General features: G+C 37.8%; 1 protein-coding gene across 8 annotated transcripts in view; it reads right to left on the bottom strand.

The window, feature by feature from the left end:
• The window catches only part of KANSL1 (KAT8 regulatory NSL complex subunit 1), a 229,203-nt gene that overhangs the window by 192,844 nt on the left and 13,124 nt on the right, over nt 1-23,235 (bottom strand). The gene's annotated exons all lie outside the window — the stretch shown is intronic.

The following is a 23,235-nucleotide window of genomic DNA, read 5'->3' as shown; positions in this document are numbered from 1 at the left end:
ACAAAGTAGTGGTGTTAAACTTTTTTTCCTCTGAGGACCTGCAGAGATTAAGGATAATCAAACCGGTCACCTGGCTCCACAAACAGCATAACTTTAAATCCCTCCATTCCAAATAAAGCAAATTACAATGTCCAAAAGTAAATAATGAGAGCCTTGTCACTGAACTAAAAGGTATGTAGCACCCTAATACTAAATCCTACAGAGGAAAAAACTGCAGTCATATTCTTAAGAGGACAATACATTGTAGAAACTTTTTTTAATGAGCTATTTCTACTCCCCATGTAACAACTCTTGTCTTCAGCAGACTGTCATCCCTCACACTCAAATACCTTTACTATCTCTCTTTTCTTTTAACTTGCTCCCTATAAACTCATTTCTTATCTCTCCTTTTAAATAATACCAAATCTATCCCAACCTTAAAAAACTTTCATATCTACAGTACTATCAAGCTATTGTCCTTCAGTGACTTTCCATTCCTCAACCAAATTCCTGCTGACAAACTCTATTATTCTGGATGTTGTCTCCACTCTGAATTTTCTGTGACATTTCCCTCTCCTAGTTCTTCCTGTTTTAACTGTGGGCATTCCCAAAACTCTGTCCTGGGCCCTGTTCTTTTAGTCTCTACCTATGATTTAATCATCTTCCCTGCACAGATGATTCACAGATCTATCCAACTTCAGTCTCTCTCCTGAGTTCCAGTCCCACATCACCAACTGCCTATTGGACATTTCAAACTAGACCACAAACTGGATGTGTCCAAAACAGACTACTATCTTTTCCCAAAAATTCATCCCTCTTCCAAACTTCCCACTTTTTGCTGAAGGTATTGCCATTCTTCTTAGTCTCCTGGGTCTACAACTTTAAAGTAATCCTCAACTTCTCACTCTCCCTCACTCCAAATATCTAATCAGTTGTCATATCTTGCAGTTTCTACATCCACAAAAAGCATTTATATCCAACTTCTTCTCTCTACCACCAAAGGTTGAGAAAGATAAAGGTTTGAGTTCCAGCTTACATTAGGTTACATGTCACTGGCAGGGGAGAGATTGGGTGCCTTAGGAGCATTAATAATAGGTGAAAGGCACATACATCCATACATACATACTCTCTCTCTCACACACACACACGGATAAATTCTATAGGGTATCCATCCACATGCATGCTGAAATCCAAGCAATAGATATTTTTCATGTACTTGGTCTTTCCTACATTGATGGACAGGCCAAACCATTCCAGGGGGCTCTGCCTTGTAATGAGGGTTGATGCAATCAGCATAAAGCTATTTGCAAAGAGGAACATCTACAGAACCTCACAGGAAATCCTTCTTCAACCTAGACCGGGGTGGGGAACCTGCAGCCTTGAGGCCACATGTGGCCCTCTAGGTCTTTAGGTGTAGCCCTTTGACTGCATTCAAACTTCACAGAACAAATCCCCTTGATAAAAAAATTTGTTCTTTGAAATTTGGACTCAGTCAAAAGGCCACATCACCAGAGGACCTAGAGGGCCACATGTAGCCTTAATGCCACAGGTTCCCCACCTGACCTAGACTCTATGCTGGATCTCTTCTCCTTCACAGAGGTGAATACTTTTAGCAGGTGTAGATCTCTGCTATCATGTCCACCGGATATTTCATATGAGTGGGTCATTTTACAGTTATTTGTGTTGTTATACCTTCCAAAAATCATGGATAATACTGAGGGAGACACTTTGTTTTAAGTACAATGGGATCTTAAACTCTATATTTCAGTTAACTGTGAAACCATAAAGATATGTGTGGTTTATTACTAATTATCATTTGGTATAAAGCCTGCTTGTTCCCTACAATTGTGTAGGTATGATTCATGAAGATTAAGTATACCTAGGAAAGCAGGCATCTAGGCTGGCAGTTTCTGATGTTCTTTCAGTCGCCTTTTTCAACTAATAATGTCTGAAATTTCTTTGAATGCCTTTCATATCTTCTATTCCTCTACAGACCTTTTATATCAATACCTCAATGCATTCATAATTGTATCTCTTCCAATGTTTCTCTTATATCCACTTGGTTCAAACAAGATGTTTTTCCCCATCTTTGTTTTCTACAGTTCCATATTTTTACCTTCTCTATGAACACATCTGAAATTGGGACACAGGGACCTAAGTGTGATAGTTCCACCATTTTTAATAGAGAAAACAATAAACTATAATGATTATAATCTTTCCCATTTTTCTTCTCTTTATATTCCTTCCATTTTCATCCTTGAATGTCCTTGGGATGATTTTGCTTAGCTTGATCTCTTGCCAAACCTACTTTACACTGGTTTTACCCTCTATTGCTTCTTTCTACCTTATAAGATAATATTTCTCATAATCATCTATCATACTATGTAAAATATTTAAAGGAGTTTATATCTTAATCCAGTACTGTCTTTGACAGCTGTCTATTTTCATGGGGCATTAATATGTTTATTCTCAATGGCCTTTACTAGGCTATTTTGGTCTCCTTGTTGAAGCAATTGATTTATTACACTGGTTAAACTGTTTGTGTTGATTTCATTTCTATTGTTCACTTCCTATTTTCATATTCAATTATTTGCTTAAACAGTTCAAGGTTGTTAAAATTGCATGTACTTTTCCTCATTATTTTCTTCCTTTTTAAAAATAATTCTGATCTTAGTTCTGATGAGTCTGAACTTAAGTCTGACTATACAAAACAGTTGATTCGAGGACAATCCCCATAATAAAAACTCCTTCCCTAGATAACAAAATGCAACCTATTTTATTCTGTATGGAATCCATGAAACAAGGGATTTACATAATCCCATATAAAGACATGTAGATACATTACTGAAACTGAGAACAGGTAAGAAATTTTTATTATATAGAAAAAAAGCATTCTAATGCAAAAGACTTCTCAATGATAATATTCCAAGTACCTAAATACTAATAAACTGAAGGTCTCTGAGGTCAACAAAGAAAAACTCAAAAAAAAAAAACTCAACCACTTCTAAAACGGTATTTTATTTCCTTATAGTTTATTCTTCCCAGGGTGGTTGTAAGGATAAAGTGATAGTTTAGAACAATGCCTGACACATAGTAGGCACTTAATGTTTATTTCCTTCCTTATTCATTTTTACCAATCTATCATACCCATCCTCCACTAAAGTCCTCAACTGATGCCTCATCATATAATAGAGACCCAAGTGCAAAGGCACTGATTCAAAAAGCCCAATCAAGTAAAAAAAAACCAGCCAATCTACACAAGAGAATTAAAAGAAACTTGACTACTGTATTTCATTTTTTAGCCACATAAATTTGTGACTATCTACCTAAAGCACAGATGATAAGATCTGTGGGGGTTTAGAAGATCAAGGAAAACAGATGCTAGGGGCCAAGCCAAGATAGAGGAGTAGAAACAGAGACTTGGCTAGAGCTCCCCCCCATTCCCAGCCAAATACCTGTAAAAAATAACTCTAAACAAATTCTGGAGCTGCAAAACCCACAGAATGATGGAGTGAAGCAAATCTCCAGCCCAAGACAGCCTGGAACGTCAACAGGAAGCATCTAATGCACTCCGCTGGGAGCAGAGCACAATCCAGCGTGGGCTTCATCATTGCAGACAGGACCTGAGCAGGCCTTCAGGAGAGTGACTCTCAGGCACCTGTGGCGGTTTCTAGACTTCACAATCCAAAAACGCCAAGGACAAACTGGAAGGTCAGTGGAAAAAACCGATCAGACCTGTGTGATAGAGTAGAGTGCTCCAGCTCCAGGGTGGCAGAGGGGGTGGAGGGTGTAGAGGAGTCAGTGGCAGTCACAGCAGGTGCAGAGGAAGCAGCTGTTCTTGGAGCTCTAGGCCCACAGATTGTGGGGGGAACGAGAGGCTGACAGTACACCCCTCACCCCCACTGGAAGCAGAGAACTACCTTGACAAAGAGTCAAGTAAATGGCTGAGGAAATGAGCAAAAACCAGAAAAACAACCAGACAATAGAATCTTACTTTGGTGATATGGAAGATCAAAATATACAAGCAGAAAAAGACAACAAAGTCAAAGGTCCTCCATTCAAAGCCTCCAAGAAAAATATGAATTGGTCTCAGGCCATGGAAGAGCTCAAAAAGGATTTTGAAAATTAAGTAAGAGAAACAGAGCAAAAATTTGGAAGAGAAATGAGAGCGATGCAAGAAAATCATGAAAAATGAGTCAACTGCTTGCTAAAGGGGATCCAAAAAAATCCTGAAGAAAATAACACCTTAAAAATAGACTAACCCAAATGGCAAAAGAGGTCCAAAAAGCTAATGAGGAGAAGAATGCCTTAAAAAGCAGAATTGGCCAGATGGAAAAGGAAGTCTAAAAGCTCACTGAAGACAATAATTCCTAATGTATTTAATAGGAATGTATGTGTAGAACCTATATAAAATTGTGTGCCATCTCAGGGAGGGAGGGGGAGGGAGGGAAAGAAAAAAATCTGGGTTGTACAGTAGTAATTGTGGAACACTGAAAATAAATTTTAAAAAGAAAAAAGAAAATTTCTTAAAGATTAGAATGGAGCAGATGGAAGTTTAATGACTTTATGAAAAATCAAGAAATTATAAACAAAACCAAAAGAATAAAAAAGTAGCAGACAATGTGAAATATCTCATTGGAAAAACAAGTGATCTGGAAAATAGGTCCAGGAGAGATAATTCAAAAATCATGGAACTATCTGAGCATCATAATCAAAAAAAGAGCATAGACATTGTCTTTCAAGAAATTACCCAGGAAAACTGCCCTGATATTCTAGAACCAGAAGATAAAACAGATATTGACAGAATCCACCAATCACCTCCTGAGTGAGATCCCAAAAGGAAAACTCCTAGGAATATTGTAGCCAAATTCCAGAGTTCCCAAGTCAAGGAGAAAATATTGCAAGTCAGAAAGAAACAATTCACGTATTGTGGAAATACAATCAGGATAACACAAGATCTAGCAGATTCTACATTAAGGGACCAGAGGGCTTGGAATATCATATTCCAGAGATCAAAGGAGTTAATATTAAAACCAAGAATCACCTACCCAGCAATACTGAGTATAATACTTCAGGGGGAAAAAAGGTCATTCAATGAAATAGAGAACTTTCAAGCATTCTTGATGAAAAGAATAGAATAGACTTTCAAATACAAGGATCAAGAGAAGCATGAAAAGGTAAAGAGGAAAGAGAAGTCATAAGGGACTTTCTAAAGTTGAACTGTTTACATTCCTACATGGAAAGATAATATTTATAACTCTTGAGACTTTTCTCAGTATTAGGGTAGTTGGAGGGATTATATATATATAGACAGAGGACACAGGGTGAGTTGAATAGGAAGGGATGATAACTAAAAAAATAAAATTAAGGAGTGAGAGAGAAGGAGAAAGGGAGAAATAGAAAGGGGTAAATTATCTCTCTCATCATAAAAAACTCAAGAAAAAGTTTTTTCAAAGAAGGGGAAGAGGGAGGAGGTGAGAGGGAAAGAGTGAACCTTATTCTCATCATATGTGGCTTAAGGAGGAAATAACATGCACACTTAATTTGGTATGAAAATCTATCTTACACTATAGGAAAGTAGGGCGGGAAAGGGGATAAGGGGGTGGATGACAGAAGGGAGGGCAAATGGGAGGAGGGGATAATTAAAAGTAAATACTTTTGAGGAGGGGCAGGGTCAAAAGAGAAAATAGAAATAAATGGGGGCAGGATAGGAAGGAGGGAAATATAGTTGGTCTTTCACATCATGACTGTTATGGAAGTGTTTTACATGTCTACACATGTATAACCTATATCAAATTGCATGTCTTCTCAGTGGGGATGGGTGGGTAGGGAGGAAGGGAGAGAAGTTGGAACTCAAAGTTTTAAAAACAAATGTTAAAAATTGTTTTTACATGCAACTGGGAAATAAGACATACAGGCAATGGGGTTCTATACCCCAAATCTATCTTGCTCTACAAGAAAACAGAGGGGAAGGGGATGAGAGAAGGCAGAGATGTGACAGAAGGGAGGGCAGATTGGGGAAAGGGGTAATTGCAATGCACAATCTCTTGGGGTGGGTGGAGGGGGGAGATGAGGAGAAAATCTGAAACTCAAAATCTTGTGGAAGTGAATGTTGAAAACTAAATGCTAGAAGTACTGTAGTGAGCCAATCCATATCTATCCAACATTACATTTTTCAGTCCCCGAACAATCCTCTGTTCTAACCTATACTGTTTTCCTCTATACTTCCACACCTTCATTCATTTGTTCTCCCCAAAATACTTTCCCTTACCTGACCTCCACCAATCTATATTCATCATTTCCTTTACATTCTGCTAAAAACTTAATTCATTTCAGAGTTTATGCAGCAATTTTTGTCTTATTCTACTTTAAAAGTTCAATGATTATAAATAATAATCCACTGTGGGCTCTCCCTCTACCAATATATAGATCTTGACCTCCTGTGCACTTTAACAGATAGTCCATATGACTTGTTTTGATCCCCAAAACTGAGTATGTAGTTCAGGGGTGGGGAACCTGCAGCTTCGAGGCCACGTGGCCTTCTAGGTCCTCAAGTGTGGCACTTTGATCTGACTGAATCCAAACTTCACAGAACAAATCAAAGGGCCACACTTCACAGACATCACAGAACAAATCAAAGGGCCACACTAACTCCATCTCCATGCCTTTGCACTAGCAGTCACCCATGCCTAGAATACACTCTCCCCTTATTCTGCCATTTTATAAGGTGCAGCTCAGGCATCATCTTGTACAGGAAGTCTTTCCTGATCCCCACTCCCACCCCTGACAATTGCTAATGCCATCCCTCTCAAATTACCTCGTATTTAACTACTTTGTGTATTTATTAACTTTATATTTAAGTTGCATGTATTTTTATACATTTGTTGTCTCAGCCCTTAGAATGTAAACTAACTGCAAGTAGGGATTTTTTCCTTCTTCATACTTGTCCCAGCACCAAGCACAGTGCCTGGGAAAGAGGAGGCCCTTAATAAATATTTATGGATTGACTAATCGATTGGGAGAGCCTGCCAAAACTCGAATTTTGTTGGCACAGCCACTGAGTATTCAAGATCAGTAACACACCAAGAAGAGGAAAGAGAATAGACCACTGATATGCTACCATATGCTGATGTAAATGATTTTGTTTTTTGCTTGTTTTATGTTTCTCTCATCTGTAAGGGATGAATTGAACTTTTGTTTCCACAGAAAACATGCAATATATGTAATACCAGAAAAGTCTTTTATTTGCTTCGGAATGCAGAAAAACAAATGGACTAGAGGGAAAGTCTTGGGAATGCTGATTAACACTTCACTCAACAGATGTGGGCACCTGCTTATCAGCATATCTAAAGAAAAATCTCCCAACATGTACTTTGGATAAAATCATTCCACAACATCATTTTGAATATTGGGACTCTTCTTATGTTAATGATGAAGGAAACGTCAACATCCTGGATTCAACCTCTTATCAGTTGAGGAAATTCCTTTAAAAGAATTTATCACCTGTCATTCTTTTACTAAATAAAAGTATAAAGAAAATGAGAAATGTAAGCAGGGACATAGACGGGGGGGGGGGGGGGGGTGTTGGGTGTTTTCAGATAGGCTGTGAATCCTGACCTGACTAATGAGATTCAGGAGTGAAATTCGAATCAAGATGGGTTATAAGAAGCTTTGTAATTGTCCAAAAGGGAGTCTCTCCTTATGAGTCACCCAAACTTCTGCCATCCCTGGCAGGAGAACAATTAGTAAAAATCTTTCCTTAATTCACTGAGGGCCATATGGAGTTTTTTGGTAAGAGGATTATTTCTCACAAATGCGGGCTTGTCCAGGACTTCAAAACATCTATGGAGAGAGGAGATTGTAGCTGAAAGACAGAAAGACACCTCTCTCTGATTTTAGCAATCACACGTTTTGGCTGCATGAGCCCCTCCTTGTAGACTGTTCAGAATCCAGGACTAACGTATGTTGATGAAGGAGGCCACTGAGAATGTAGGAAAGAAGGGGAGAAAGAAAATAACATGCCAGGGTTACCTAGTACTGCTTTGGTGACTGGGGGAATTTTGCTGAGCAAATTAGTAGCATGGAGAAACAAAGGTTCAAAGTCACCAGGGAAAGGGATTAAAGGAAACCCCAGTTATCACTCCTCCAAAATAACCCTTTAAGGGTGTATGTGGAAATATCCTAGCATGTCAGAAATTCGGGGGGGGGTGGAGGGAGGGGGCCCAGAGATCTAGAGGGGGTCTCTGGGAAGGATCCTTTTGAAACTGGCTAAAAGTCAGAATAAAATTGCAGCTCTGAGTTTTTAATTGGTCTGAATTCGAATTCTAAATTGGTTTGTTCATATGCACTGTGTAATGTCTTGTCTGTGTGTTTGTGAAATGTTTTTTGTTTTGTGGTGAGAAATTTCTAAGGTCTGTACTTAGAGAAAGAGAACACTGCGAAAGAATGCCTACCTTAGGCTTTCAGTGGGAGATTAAGATTCTTTTCATTTGGGTCCAACGATGGCCAAGTCAGGATACCAGACTAAAATTAAATAAGTAGCCAGCAGCTTTTAGGAATAATAAACAATCAGAACCCAAGAAGCCCAAAGGAAGCAGAGGTTGAGAGGGAAAAGAAAACTGAGGGTTTGAATGAGGTTTTAACTATATCCTAAAGATTAAAAATCTGTACTTTATGTTTAAATTAATGTATCTGATATCAGGCAATGTGTTGAAAACTGCAAAAATAGGGGGGTCTTCTGTCTGATAACGGGATCACTTTAGGTCTGTTTAAAATGCATTATAAAAGCTATTTGTAGAGGATATGAGAAGGAATGCAGCCCTCTTGATTTGTAATTAACTAAAATTTCAAAAAGGTGCAAAAGAGCAAGGGAGAATTGGGGTATGATTTTTTTATCTTATTTGAAATGTAAAGAAAAATGGAGGTAAGTCTGAGTTTGAAAGATTAGGAAGTTTAAGTAAAAGCAGCTGAAAATGAACATTTATAGTTTAACTGGAAAACCAATAGACAAAGTTATAAAAAGTTAGAAGGAATTATGTGTCTATCCACTTTTCAGGATGGATCTGTGGGATGGCTTTATTGAATTTAATATGGGTATTGAGTGGGATAGACTTAGTGAAGACTCCTCAGATTGTAATTTTTCTCCCAGGGGTGAGGTAAGGCCTAAAGGCTCAAGGTTACAATATTTTTAGAATAGAATAGTTCCATATAAGGATATAAAACTGTGTAGTGTATTAGGGTCTCAATGATTGGACAAAACTTACATAATTCCTCGATGTCTTCATTTCAAAAGGGATTGGTTAGATTTCATGTCTAGAATGTAAGACCATATTCTCAGCTAATGAGGATAATGGTCAGTGGGGGGAGGAGGGACTTGCGTTAGGGTCTATATAAATCACTGTCCTGTTCTTTGTCTTCGGCTTTCCTACTCCTACAGGTGAGCCCCGCTTCTCGAGAATCGAATAAATCACTTTTCTGTCATCACTTTGAGAGGCCTCTGAGTAACTGATTTATGTAGGGACCTGAGCCATCCCACACAGTATTGACTATGGTAAAGATATTGATTACTGTGATTTGTAATTATTATTATTTTCAATTAATTATCAAGCTCCAAAGGTGTCTGCTTAGAGAGAAAGCTGACCGTACATTGTTAGCATTGATTTAAATTTTTTAGATTTCTCTTGCCTAAGTCAAATGCAACAGCCTAGCATATTTTAAGCTAACATGAGTTCAAATTTTTTTTAAACTTTCCCAGAATACAATCACATGTCTTATAAGGGAATATATCAATTTGTGGATAATATTTCCTTTTAAAAGGACAGGAGTGTTGAATTTTAAAAATATATATTTTAAATGTTTACATATTGTCATTTGACATTAAGAAACTTATCAACCATATATATATGGCCTCAAAGAAAGTTTTTTTTTTTTCCTATAAGGGGATGGTGGTGGAATTCACTTACCAGGGATACTATGGGGAATCAAATGATTGTAAAGTGCTTAACACAATGATTGGCATATGCTAGATACAACATTATTATTATCTCTCTCATTTAAGGTAATTGTTCCATACCTGATAACTTTGAAGTGGTTTATCATTTGGAAATACAATTAATATCATCTGAAGTTTACTTCCTGTGTTATTACTGTATTTCTAAATTGTATTTTATTTCTTCTTAGAGTGCAAAATTTGAGACCATTGTGAAGTCGAAGGGGTGTTAAATCAATTTTTAATCTGGATTTTGTTGCATATGAATTGGGTCTCTTAAAAGGATGTAATAAAAATTTAATCATTTGAAACATATCTGGTTATAAACAATAATAATAATACTGATATTTACTATGATAGCAGATTTTCCATTTGAAATCTTGGCTATTATGACAATATATGTATATAGGTTAAATATATATACATGTGTATGTATATATATATATATATATATATGTATACATATATATGGTTTAAAATTATAGCTTCCACCTATTAATGATGAATGATTCTCTGTACAAAATGATTCAGAAATGCATTCACCTAAATTGATAATGGGTTGTTTCAAGTTTTAAATATATAATAACGTTGAGGGCATTGTTACATTTCTAAATTGTATAATTTGTTAAACAGCTGTAACTGCTATATTGTTAAAAATGCAATTTCTCTTATCTATATGTTCTTAGAATTGTACTGTCCAAGAAAAATGACGAATGGGTTAAGAAGCTGTTAAGTCATTTATTTGATCATGTAAGAAATCATAAACTTCCAATGGAAGTCTCAGGTAAAATTTTTTTGCTAAAAAGCAAGTATTTACAAAAGTATGTTTGTGAAAGGAAAACTTGGTAATTATATAAGGAAAGACCTTAAGATCTCCTCTTGTAATTCTTGTCCATTATTGCAAAACGTTTTGTAACCAGAACTTAGGAATTTTGTAGTACTTAGAAATTAATAATATCAGGATAAATTATAAACTTTTTTGAAGAAAGGGAAATATATTTACGAAGGAATGTTTTGCAGAATTTTTTGTATAATTTTCAGAAGGCCTACTAAGTTTCTATTTGTGAGGTAATTTGTTCTAACAATTTTATATTGATGACAATTATATTCAAATCTACCATGAATTTTCTAAGTTTCTGGATAAGACCCTGATATTTGGGGAGTTATGCTTATATAGAAGCCTTATGGGAGTTAAAGATGGATAATAAGATAGGAGAGATAAGATATGGGAGAAAATGAATTTTATGGTCCAAGATAAAGGGAAGCTATGTCAAGTTAAGGGGAAGAAAATTTAGGATGACTTCAGGTTAGAAAATAAACTAAGAAAAAGATAGCAGCTACAGCGGGGGCCCCACAAGTAATGACACTGGGCCCTTGGGGGTAAAAAGCCTGCAAGTATTACTGAGGTGGCAGCAGGGCTTGTGGCAGGGACCAGAAACCAGCTGAACTCCAAACTTGGCTCTTAAAGTCAACAAATTTGATTTCTACTGGTTGGCTTTTAGGGGAAATTTAAAATTTGAAATATGAGTTCTGGTAAAGTTTTGTATAGTGCAAGTATCTGAAATCCTTCTGTTTTCAATCAAACAAATGGGTAAATTGGTACTCTTATATAGTCATGTGAAACATAAAATCCTTGAAATAAGAACATTCTTTCTAAATGTTATGGGAATAATTAGATAAAGGGAAAAGAAATAAAGGTACAAGCACAATGTTGAATCATTATCCCATAGATTAAGGCTGGGATACATGTAAAGTTATGTAATAAAGATGTATTTGTATGGAATAGAAGTCCTTATATGTTTCAAAATAATGTAAGAATAATAGAGTATTTATACAACTGATTGCAGGACTTAGCTGTTACTGAAACTAAATCAGAAACATCTTCAGTTTGGGGAAAAGAATTCAAGTGCAGTTTTCTTAGAGGACAGTAATTTTTGCAATGAAGGAAAAGCTATTTGATCTGTGATACCCAAAAACCTAGAGGGTCTTATGGGGAGGAGAAAGTTCATAGTTTGTGATATTCAGAAAGTTCCCTGAGGAACCTTCATTTGGTGGGGAAGATTCTGCTGTTTCAATGAGTTAAAGTTACTGTTTGAATTTATGTGTATAAGGTCCAATTCCTGAAGTATCTCATTCTTTCAAATTGAGCATAGTTAGAGAAGGATAAATAAGCTTGGGAAACAGATGCAAATCTATTAGAGAAATAACTTATGATCTTAATGGGAAATATGATTTTATGATGTTATTTAATCAGGAACTAGAACAAGTATAGAAATACATGCAAACTATGGAAGGCTCACTTTAAAGATATTCCCTAGCCAAGTGAAGATTATAGTCACACCTGAAACTGATAGTTGCAACTTGCTATTCAAGACTTTATGGGACTATTAATTGACTGTTTTTCTGAGTCTCACTCCAGGCAGGGATATCAAGAAATTCTGTTGAGCAACGGATCCACGATGCCAGTAACCCTGTGAGATCTGAACTGCAGAGGGTGATCTCCTGGGAAGGTTGGAGGAACACCTATTCCGCAGGAGCTGAAGTAGGATTTTCCTGATTCAATTTCCCCACTATGATACCTGTCAGACTTTAAGCCTGATTGAATGCTGTTGGAAGTCTACACACAACTTCCGCCTGAAACTGACATGAAGTTAGGGAAATGTTGTTCCCTTGCTTTAGTTATGTCCCTACTCTTTTGTGGCAAATTGCTATAATCAAAAGTTTTGGGGGAGCGGAGCCAAGATGGCGGACTACAAAGACACACTTACACAGGGTCTCCCCACACAGCCCACAAAACACCTGTAGAGAGGGGCTCTCAACAAATTCTGGAGCAGCAGAAGTAGAGAACAATAGAGTGGAGGAGATTTCCAGCCCAGGGTGACCTGAAAGGCCCACAGGAAACATCAGTTGTGCCGGACACGGAGTGGAGCTCAGAGCCCAGTCCAGCCTTGGCTGCACTGCACAACGAGACTCTGAGAGAAGGACACCTCGGGGGCAGAATCTCCAGTCGCAGCAGCAGGTCCTCAGATCCCTCAACTCACAGGTGCCAAAGGTCAGTGACAGGGTTTTATCAGCTGGCCAGGAAGGGAAAAGGGCCTTCCCATCGCTCTGGCAGCAGGCAGCAACCACAGAGGCTGTACAGCAGCCCGTATAGATCCTCCATTGCTGGAGCGTAAAAACCCCTGGGGGCACTGAAGATCTGAGTCTTACCTCAGCCTTAGGTGGAGGCCTTGGCCAAGCTGGTCTTTGTCTCACACTGAATGGCAGCCCTGCCCATCCAGCTTGTCTGAAAATCAGCGCCCAGTGCTGACTTGGCGGAACTGGAGGTCAGGTGACTGTGGAGAGGTAACTTCTAAGATTCTGGGCACAAAAATCCCTCTCTGTGTCCAGACCAGTACACGCTTGATCGTGCCACTTTGGAGGAACTGAGAACTCACAGATTCCCAGAGTATACCCTACTCTTGACAAAGAATTCAAAAGTCAAGTAACTGGTTGGGAAAATGCCCAAAAAAGGGAAAAAAAATAAGACCATAGAAGGTTACTTTCTTGGTGAACAGATATCTCCTCCCATCCTTTCAGAAGAGGAAGAACAATGCTTACCATCAGGGAAAGACATAGAAGTCAAGGCTTCTGTATCCCAAACATCCAAAATAAATATTCAATGGGCTCAGGCCATGGAGGAGCTCAAAAAGGATTTTGAAAATCAAGTTAGAGAGGTGGAGGAAAAACTGGGAAGAGAAATGAGAGAGATGAAAGAAAAGCATGAAAAGCAGGTCAACACCTTGCTAAAGAAGACCCAAAAAGAATGCTGAAGAAAATAATAACACCTTGAAAAATAGGCTAACTCAACTGGCAAAAGAGGTTCAAAAAGCCAATGAGGAGAAGAATGCTTTCAAAAGCAGAATTAGCCAAATGGAAAAGGAGGTTCAAAAGCTCACTGAAGAACATAGTTCTTTCAAAATTAGAATGGAACAGATGGAGGCTAATGACTTTATGAGAAACCAAGAAATCACAAAACAAAACCAAAAGAATGAAAAAATGGAAGATCATGTGAAATATCTCATTGGAAAAACAAGTGACCTGGAAAAGAGATCCAGGAGGGACAATTTAAAAATTATGAGACTACCTGAAAGCCATGATCAAAAAAAGAGCCTAGACATCATCTTTCATGAAATTATCAAGGAAAACTGCCCTGATATTCTAGAACCAGAGGGCAAAATAAATACTGAAAGAATCTACCGATCAACACCTGAAAGAGATCCAAAAAGAGAAACTCCTAGGAACATTGTGGCCAATTTCCAGAGTTCCCTGGTCAAGGAGAAAATATTACAAGCAGCTAGAAAGAAACACTTCAAGTATTGTGGAAATACAATCAGGATAACACAAGATCTAGCAGCTTCTACATTAAGGGATCAAAGGGTGTGGAATAGGATATTCCAGAAGTCAAAGGAACTGGGACTAAAACCAAGAATCACCTACCCAGCAAAACTGAGTATAACACTTCAGGAGAAAAAATGGTCTTTCAATGAAATAGAGGACTTTCAAGCATTCTTGATAAAAAGACCAGAACTGAAAAGAAAATTTGACTTTCAAACACAAGAATGAAGAGAAGCATGAAAAGGTAAACAGCAAAGAGAAGTCATAAGGGACTTACTAAAGTTGAACTGTTTACATTCCTACATGGAAAGACAATATTTGTAACTCTTGAAACTTTTCAGTATCTGGGTAGCTGGTGGGATGATACACACACACACACACACACACACACACACACACACACACACACAGAGCACAGAATGAATTGAATAGGATGGGATCATATCTTTAAAAAAATTACATTAAGGGGTGAGAGAGAAATATATTGGGAGGAGAAAGGGAGAAATGGAATGGGGCAAATTATCTCTCATAAAAGAGGCAAGCAAAAGACTTTTCAGTGGAGGGAAAAAGAGGGGAGGTGAGAGAAAAACATGAAGTTTACTCTCATCACATTCGACTAAAGGAAGGAATAAAATGCACACTCATTTTGGTATGAAACCTATCTTATAATACAGGAAAGAAGGGGATAAGGGGATAAGCAGGGTGGGGGGGATGATGGAAGGGAGGGCAGTGGGAGGAGGGAGCAATTTGAAGTCAACACTCTTGGGGAGGGACAGGATCAAAAGAGAGAACAGAAGCAATGGGGGGCAGGATAGGATGGAGGGAATTATAGTTAGTCTTAGACAACACGACTATAATGGAAGTCATTTGCAAAACTACACAGATATAGCCTATATTGAATTGCTTGTCTTCCCAAAGGGACTGGGTGGGGAGGGAGGGATGAAGAGAAGTTGGAACTCAAAGTTTTAGGAACAACTGTTGAGTATTGTTCTTGCTACGAGGAAATAAGAAATACAGGTAATGGGGTATAGAAAGTTATCTGGCCCTACAGGACAAAAGAGAAGATGGGGACAAGGGAAGGGAGGGCAGATTGGTGATAGAGGCAATTAGAATTCCTGGCATTTTGGGGTGGGGGGAGGGGAGAAATGGGGAGAAAATTTGGAACCCAAAATTATGTGAAAATGAATGTTAAAAGTTAAATAAATAAATTTTTAAAAAAGTTTTTCAAGCATAATAACAAATCTATTAAATAATAGTTTGGTACTGGAACACCTGAGGTTGCTATAGTAAGATGTAAGTATAAGATTGAGCTATTTGGCCTAGAATTTTTAGCCCAAACAACAACTATTTAGCCTTGCTATCTGCTAAGGGTCCTTCAATTCTTCATAATAGTATGGAGACAATTAGGTCAAGGGCTTGTGAAAATATTATTCTGTTACCTAGTTAATATCATATTTTTGTCTCAGTTTTGTTACAATCAGTTAATGTTAAAAGAAGAATGCTTGTGGTTTATTTTGTAAATGCCTTAAAAGAAGCATAACATGACCAGAAGTTGGAATTGTTTCATGACTTGATATGTACTGTGTTAAAATTGATTACTTAATGTATTTATGTATGTATTGGAGCCTGTTATTAATTCGTTATTGAAATCTCATCTTCCTGATGGGTGAATGAATAATGGAAAGGATTTAAGAAAAAAAAATCTGGGTTCTAATGTTTCTTGAACATGACCAACTGGCCAAAATTCCAATTTTGATTTTCTAAAAATGATAAAGGCATAAAGGTTGAATAGTAACTTAAAACTGAGGCAAGATCTATTTTTGTAGGAGAGTGGACACAGGAAAGCAGATTTCTACAAGAAGATGCTATGATGCTGTGCTGGACTAGAAAACTTGGATGATGTCCCCAGCAAGAAAGCTGTATGGGACGAGACTTCTGGATCCTAAAGGGACAACTGATTTTTCATTATTGTCTTCTTTTGGGTCTCTGTATCTGTATTTACAAAGGGGATTGCTCCCTTTAATTTATCAATGCTTCTCCCCCTTCCCTTCCCATATTTATTATGCCTATTTAAAGGGGGATCTGAGAAAGAATTCATGCGGGGGAAAAAAGGTGAGGAAATATTGATTAGATTTGAAAAAGGATGTGGAAAGAAAAAAAAATTTTGATACAAAAAGAGGAGGGACTGTTAAGGGATGAATTGAACTTTTGTTTCCACAAAAAACACATAATATATACAATACCAGAAAAGTCTTTTATTTGCTTTGGAATGCAGAAACAAATGGATTAAAGGGAAAGTCTTGGGAATGTTGATTAACATTTCACTCAAGAGGATGTGTTATCAGCACATCTAAAGACAAACTTCTCCTTCCTTGTACTTTGGATAAAATCCACAACTCCAAAGGCCAGAGGAAAACTTCATTCCACAACACTATTTGGAATATTGGGACTCTTCTTATGTTAATGACGAAGGAAGCTTCAACATCCTGGGTTCAAGCTCTTGTCAAATTGAGGCAATTCCTTTAAAAGAATTTATCACCTGTCATTCTTTTACTAAATAAAGTATAAAGAAAATGAGAAATGTAAGCAGGAATGTAGACCCACATGGGGGTAGGGTTTAGGTGTTTACAGATAGGCTATGAACCCTGACCTGACCAATGGGATGTAGGAAGAAAATTCAAATCAGGATGGTTATAAGAAACTTTTTAACTGTAAAGGGAGTGTCTCCTTATGAGTCACCTAGGCTCCTGCTATCCCTGGCAGGAGAAAATTAATAAAATCTTTCCTTAGTTCACTGAGGGCCATGTGGAGTTTTTTGGTAAGATGATTATTTCTCACATATCTAATTACACTAAAAAAGTTCCTTAATGGTTCATTTCCATTAGTTTTAAGGCTTGAGTATGGGTTTTTTGGATGCTCCATAATGTCTTGTACATTGCTAAGCCCAAAGACCTTAAATCAAAATAAATATTTGCTAAGCTCCTAATCTTTTCAAAGTCCAAGTACATTCAATAAATGCTAATTAAGTGAATCAATTAAAGTTAAGGATTCTTCAAAAATATATGCTATAAGATTAAGTAACAATCAATTGAAAAAAATGCTCCAAATCACTAATACAGAAATGAAAAGTAAATCAACTCTGAGTTTCCACCTCACCTCCATCAGATTAATAAATAGGGCAAAAGAAGAAAATGACAAATATTTGGAGGAGCTTCAGGAAAACAAGCATACTAGTGCTGGTGAAGCTATGAATTGGTCCAGTCATTCTGGAAAATATTTTGCAACTATTTCCCAAAAGTTACTGAACTACATAATTATGCATACCTTTTAACCCAGCTATGTAACTACGAGGCCTAAGATATCAAAGATATGAAAGAAAGAGAGAAAAGGCTTATACATACAAAAATAATAATAGCAGCTCTTTTCATAGCAGTCAAAAACTGGAAACTAACAGAGGACCCTACTATCAGGGAACAGCTAAACAAATTATCAGGGAACAAAATGTAAATGTAATGGAATATTATTGTGCCTTAAGAAATGATAAAATGAACAGCTTCAGAGGAAATCAGAAGTAAGCACATGTAGGAGAAATTTATACAATGACAACAGTATTATAAAGAAAAACAACCTTGAAAGATTTTAGAATTCTGATCAAAGCAATCATAAACCATGATTCCAGAGGAATGATGATGAAGTATGTCACCAACCAGAGAAATAAAGACCTTAAGATACAGAGATAGAGATTCCTGAACATGGTCAATGTGGGAATTTGTTTTGCTAGACCACGCATATCAATTATGAGGGGTTTGTTGTTCATTCAATTGGGTAGGAACAGTAGTTGGGAGAGACAATGTATACTTATAAAAACAAATTTTTTAAAAATGTACTATGGAAAAATATGATTTATGGTAAGCTTTGTTATGCAATTCAATACACCCATAAAACTCTAATACAGCGTTCTTTTCTGTGCTACTCTTCATGCATTCTTTATTTTCATATACTAACAGATTAGGAAAAACAAACAAGCAGAACATTCCAGTGATTCTGGCTCTGTCACAGAAAGTTAGAGCTAAAAAGTGCTTAAGGATCACCTAACCCAACCTCCCCATCTGCCATTGCAGAAAATGAAGGCCAGAGGTAAAGTGACTGAGTGACAACATCACAATGCTAGTTACTGACAAATATGGAACTAAAATGTTCCCAGGTTTCCTATCTCAGTCCACTAATCAAGCTGCCTCCCTTTCAAACTTAAAATTTCTAGTCATCTTAATCTAAATATAATCCATCACTAAAATGGATAAAGAAATTATTTTTCATGCTATAAAAGAGTAACAGAATTATTTATAAAACTTAACACAATTCTGAAGATCTTTTCATCAAATATATAATTAAGAGACTGCCAGGTCAAAGGGATTAAAGAAGTGAGTTCTGGCACAGTTTGGTTTTCCATCTAGAGTAACTTTTGCTATTTATATATAGGTTCAACAGAGAATATTATACGTAATTAGAGGGGAAAGCAGGTCAGCAAAACCAATTAACAAATTAATTAATTAGCATGTATTAAATGCCTACCATGCATCAGGTATTGTGCTATGTACTAGGAATACAAAGACAAAAGTAAAATAATCCTAACCCTCAAGAAGTTTAAAATTTAGCTGGGAGAGATAACATAACACAAATAAACACACCAATATGTATAAAACATAATCTGAGGGGAAGGGCATTAGCAGCTGAGAGGATCAGGAAAGGCTGATGTGGAGAAGGGTGGAGCTTGCAGAAAGCCTTGAAGGAAATTAGGAATTCAAAGTGAAGGTAAGAACAAAGTGCCTTCTAAGGCATGGGGGACAAGTGCAAAAGCACAAAGAGATGAAATGTCATGTAGAAGGAACAGAAACATGGCCAGTATAGCATCTAGACCACAGAGTATGGAAGAAGAATAAGGCTGGAAAGGTAGAAAATGGGCTAAAAACGCAAGAGTTGACAGGGGGCGGAGCCAAGATGGCGGAGTAGAAAGACACACATACACTAGCTCCTAACCCACAGACCATAAAATATCTGTAAAGAAGAACTCCCAAAAAATTCTGGAGCAGCAGAAGCCACAGAACAAGGGAGTGGAGGAGATTTCTGTTCCAAAGAGCCCTGAAAACCTGACACTAAAGGTCCGTCGCACCTCAGACCCGGAGCCAAGCCCAGCCCTGCCTTGGCTGCACAGCACCAAGAGGAGCAGATCTGAGCAGGCTTCAGGGACAGAATCTCCAGCAGCCCCGCAGGTCCCTCCACCCATGGGCCCCAAAGGTTGGTGAGAGGGTCTTCTCGGCTTGCCGAGAGGGGAGTGGGGTCCCCCCATAGCTCAGGCCCCCTCGGGAGGCAGCAGCGGAGGCGGCAGCAGACCAGGACTCCCCAAGCAGGCAGGAGCCCGGGTCCATTGTTGAAGGTCTCTGCATAAACTCCCTGAGGGAACTGAGCCTGAGAGGCGGCCCTGCCCCGACCTGAGCACCTGAACTTAATCTCACACTGAATAGCAGCTCTGCCCCCACCCAAAGCCTTGAGGCTGGGAAGCAGCATTTGAATCTCAGACCCCAAGCACTAGCTGGGTGGATCTGGAGGCAAAGTGGGTGTAAAGAGAATACTCAGAAGTCAAGTCACTGGCTGGGAAAATGCCCAGAAAAGGGAAAAAAAATAAGATTATAGAAGGTTACTTTCTTGGTGAACAGATATTTCCTCCCTTCCTTTCTGATGAGGAAGAACAATGCTTACCATCAGGGAAAGACACAGAAGTCAAGGCTTCTATACCCCAGCCCACCCAATGGGCTCAGGCCATGGAAGAGCTCAAAAAGGATTTTGAAAATCAAGTTAGAGAGGTGGAGGAAAAACTGGGAAGAGAAATGAGAGAGATGAAACAAAAGCATGAAAAGCAGGTCCACATCCTGCTAAAGGAGACCCAAAAAAATGCTAAAGAAAATAACACCCTGAAAAATAGGCTAACTCAACTGGCAAAAGAGGTTCAAAAAGCCAATGAGGAGAAGAATGCTTTCAAAAGCAGAATTAGCCAAATGGAAAAGGAGGTTCAAAAGCTCACTGAAGAAAATAGTTCTTTCAAAATTAGAATGGAACAGATGGAGGCTAATGACTTTATGAGAAACCAAGAAATCACAAAACAAAACCAAAAGGATGAAAAAATGGAAGATCATGTGAAATATCTCATTGGAAAAACAACTGACCTGGAAAAGAGATCCAGGAGAGACAATTTAAAAATTATGGGACTACCTGAAAGTCATGATCAAAAAAAGAGCCTAGACATCATCTTTCATGAAATTATCAAGGAAAACTGCCCTGAAATTTTAGAACCAGAGGGCAAAATAAGTATTCAAGGAATCCACAGATCACTGCCTGAAAGAGATCCAAAAAGAGAAACTCCTAGGAACATTGTGGCCAAATTCCAGAGTTCCCAGGTCAAGGAGAAAATATTACAAGCAGCCAGAAAGAAACAATTCAAGTATTGTGGAAATACAATCAGGATAACACAAGATCTAGCAGCTTCTACATTGAGGGATCAAAGGGTGTGGAACAGGATATTCCAGAAGTCAAAGGAACTGGGACTAAAACCAAGAATCACCTACCCAGCAAAACTGAGTATAATACTTCAGGGGAAAAATTGGTCTTTCAATGAAATAGAGGACTTTCAAGCATTCTTGATGAAAAGACCAGAGCTGAAAAGAAAATTTGACTTTCAAACACAAGAATGAAGAGAAGCATGAAAAGGTAAACAGCAAAGAGAAGTCATAAGGGACTTACTAAAGTTGAACTGTTTACATTCCTACATGGAAAGACAATATTTGTAACTCTTGAAACTTTTCAGTATCTGGGTACTGGGTGGGATCATGCACACACACACAGAGACAGAGTACACAGAGTGAATTGAAGAGGATGGGATCATATCTTAAAAAAATGAAATCAAACAGTGAGAGAGAAATATATTGGGAGGAGAAAGGGAGAAATGGAAAGGGGCAAATTATCTCTCATAAAAGAGGCAAGCAAAAGACTTTTCAGTGGAGGGAAAAAGAGGGGAGGTGAGAGAAAAACATGAAGTCTACTCTCATCACATTCGACTAAAGGAAGGAATAAAATGCACACTCATTTTGGTAGGAAAACCTATCTTACAATACAGGAAAGTGGGGGATAAGGGGATAAGCAGGGTGGGGGGGGGATGATGGAAGAGAGGGCATGGGGAGGAGGGAGAAATTTGAGGTCAACACTCTTGGGGAGGGACAGGATCAAAAGAGAGAATAGAAGTAATGGGGGACAGGATAGGATGGAGGGAAATACAGTTAGTCTTAGACAACACGACTATTATGGAAGTCATTTGCAAAACTACACAGATATGGCCTATATTGAATTGCTTGCCTTCCCAAAGGGAATAGGTGAGGAGGGAGGGAGGAAGAGAAGTTGGAACTCAAAGTTTTAGGAACAACTGTTGAGTACTGTTCTTGCTACTAGGAAACAAGAAATACAGGTAAAGGGGTATAGAAAGTTATCTGGCCCTACAGGACAAAAGAGAAGATGGAGACAAGGGCAGAGAGGGATGACAGAAGAGAGGGCAGATTGGTGATAAGGGAAATTAGAATGCTCGGTGTTTTGGGGTGGGGGGAGGGGACAAAAGGGGAGAAAATTTGGAACCCAAAATTGTCAAAATGAATGTTAAAAGTTAAATAAAAAATAAATAAATAAATAAAATAATTTACTAGCACAAAAAATAAAAATTAAAAAAAAAATAAAAACGCAAGAGTTTCTATTTGATCCTACAGGCAATAGGGAGTTTGTTGTGTTGGAAAGTGGCATTGTTGGGCCTAAAAATTACTCTGATAACTATGTAGATGGACTGCGCTACAGAGAAACATAAGGAAGGGAGAACAATTAAGATGTTATTCCAGTAATCTAAACAGAGAGGGAATGAGGACCTAAACTAGAAGGATAGCTATATGAGTACAAAGAAGGGAACCAATACAAGAGATCTAATGGAGGTGGAAACAATAAAATTTGGCAACTGAATGATTACATGTGGAGTGTGGAGTGTGATAATACAACCTGAGACTGGAAGGATGGTCTTGCCCCCACAAGAAATATAGACATGTAGAAAAGAGGTGGGATGGGAAAAAATATGAGTATGTTTTGGACGTGCTGACGTTTAAGACACCTACAAAATATGAGTTGCCTTGGAGGAATGGACTTCAGGAGAGGGATTAGGGCTGGATATATAGACCTAGGAGTCATCAGCATAGAGAGTAAACCTATGGGAAGAGGATGGTATCAATAAGAGAAGAAAGCCTAGAACTGAATCTTAGGATATACTCACACTTAGAGAGCATCATATTAATGATGATTCGGCAAAGGAGACTTAAGAAGGACAGATCAAAGAAGAACAAGGACCACAGTCACAAACTAAGTGTCATGAAAATCCAGAGATGATCAAGTCTGACAGAATATGTGGTGTTCTGGTTTGGTATAAAGAATGAATGGCTCTTGGGAAAAGAAAGGAGAAGCAGAGACAATGGAAAAAGAAGGTGATGTTAAAAACAAAAGAAATAAATAAAAATTAATTTTTTTAAAAAGCATTTGATGTTAGAACCCTATGTGAAAACTCTGTGTGTTTTGAAATCTGTAAAGCTTCCATCTCTTAAAATAATTTTATATTTGGCTGTTTAAAAAAAATCTTAGACTCATAAAAATAATAGGTGTTGAACACATAAAATATTTTAGTTGACGGAATAAAAGCTAGCATAAATATTTAAAGTGGAATTTGTTAAGATTAAGACTTCAATTTTGTTGGGCACACTGGCTGATTTAATATCGAGAAAGAGCTGTAATCTGGCCACACAGGGGTTCAGTGTCAA

This window comes from Notamacropus eugenii, chromosome 2 (assembly GCF_028372415.1).
Source record: "Notamacropus eugenii isolate mMacEug1 chromosome 2, mMacEug1.pri_v2, whole genome shotgun sequence".
NCBI classification, from domain to species: Eukaryota; Metazoa; Chordata; class Mammalia; order Diprotodontia; family Macropodidae; genus Notamacropus; species Notamacropus eugenii.
The sequence above is the reverse complement of the archived record's forward strand: the minus strand, read 5'-3'. Positions and strand labels throughout refer to the sequence as shown.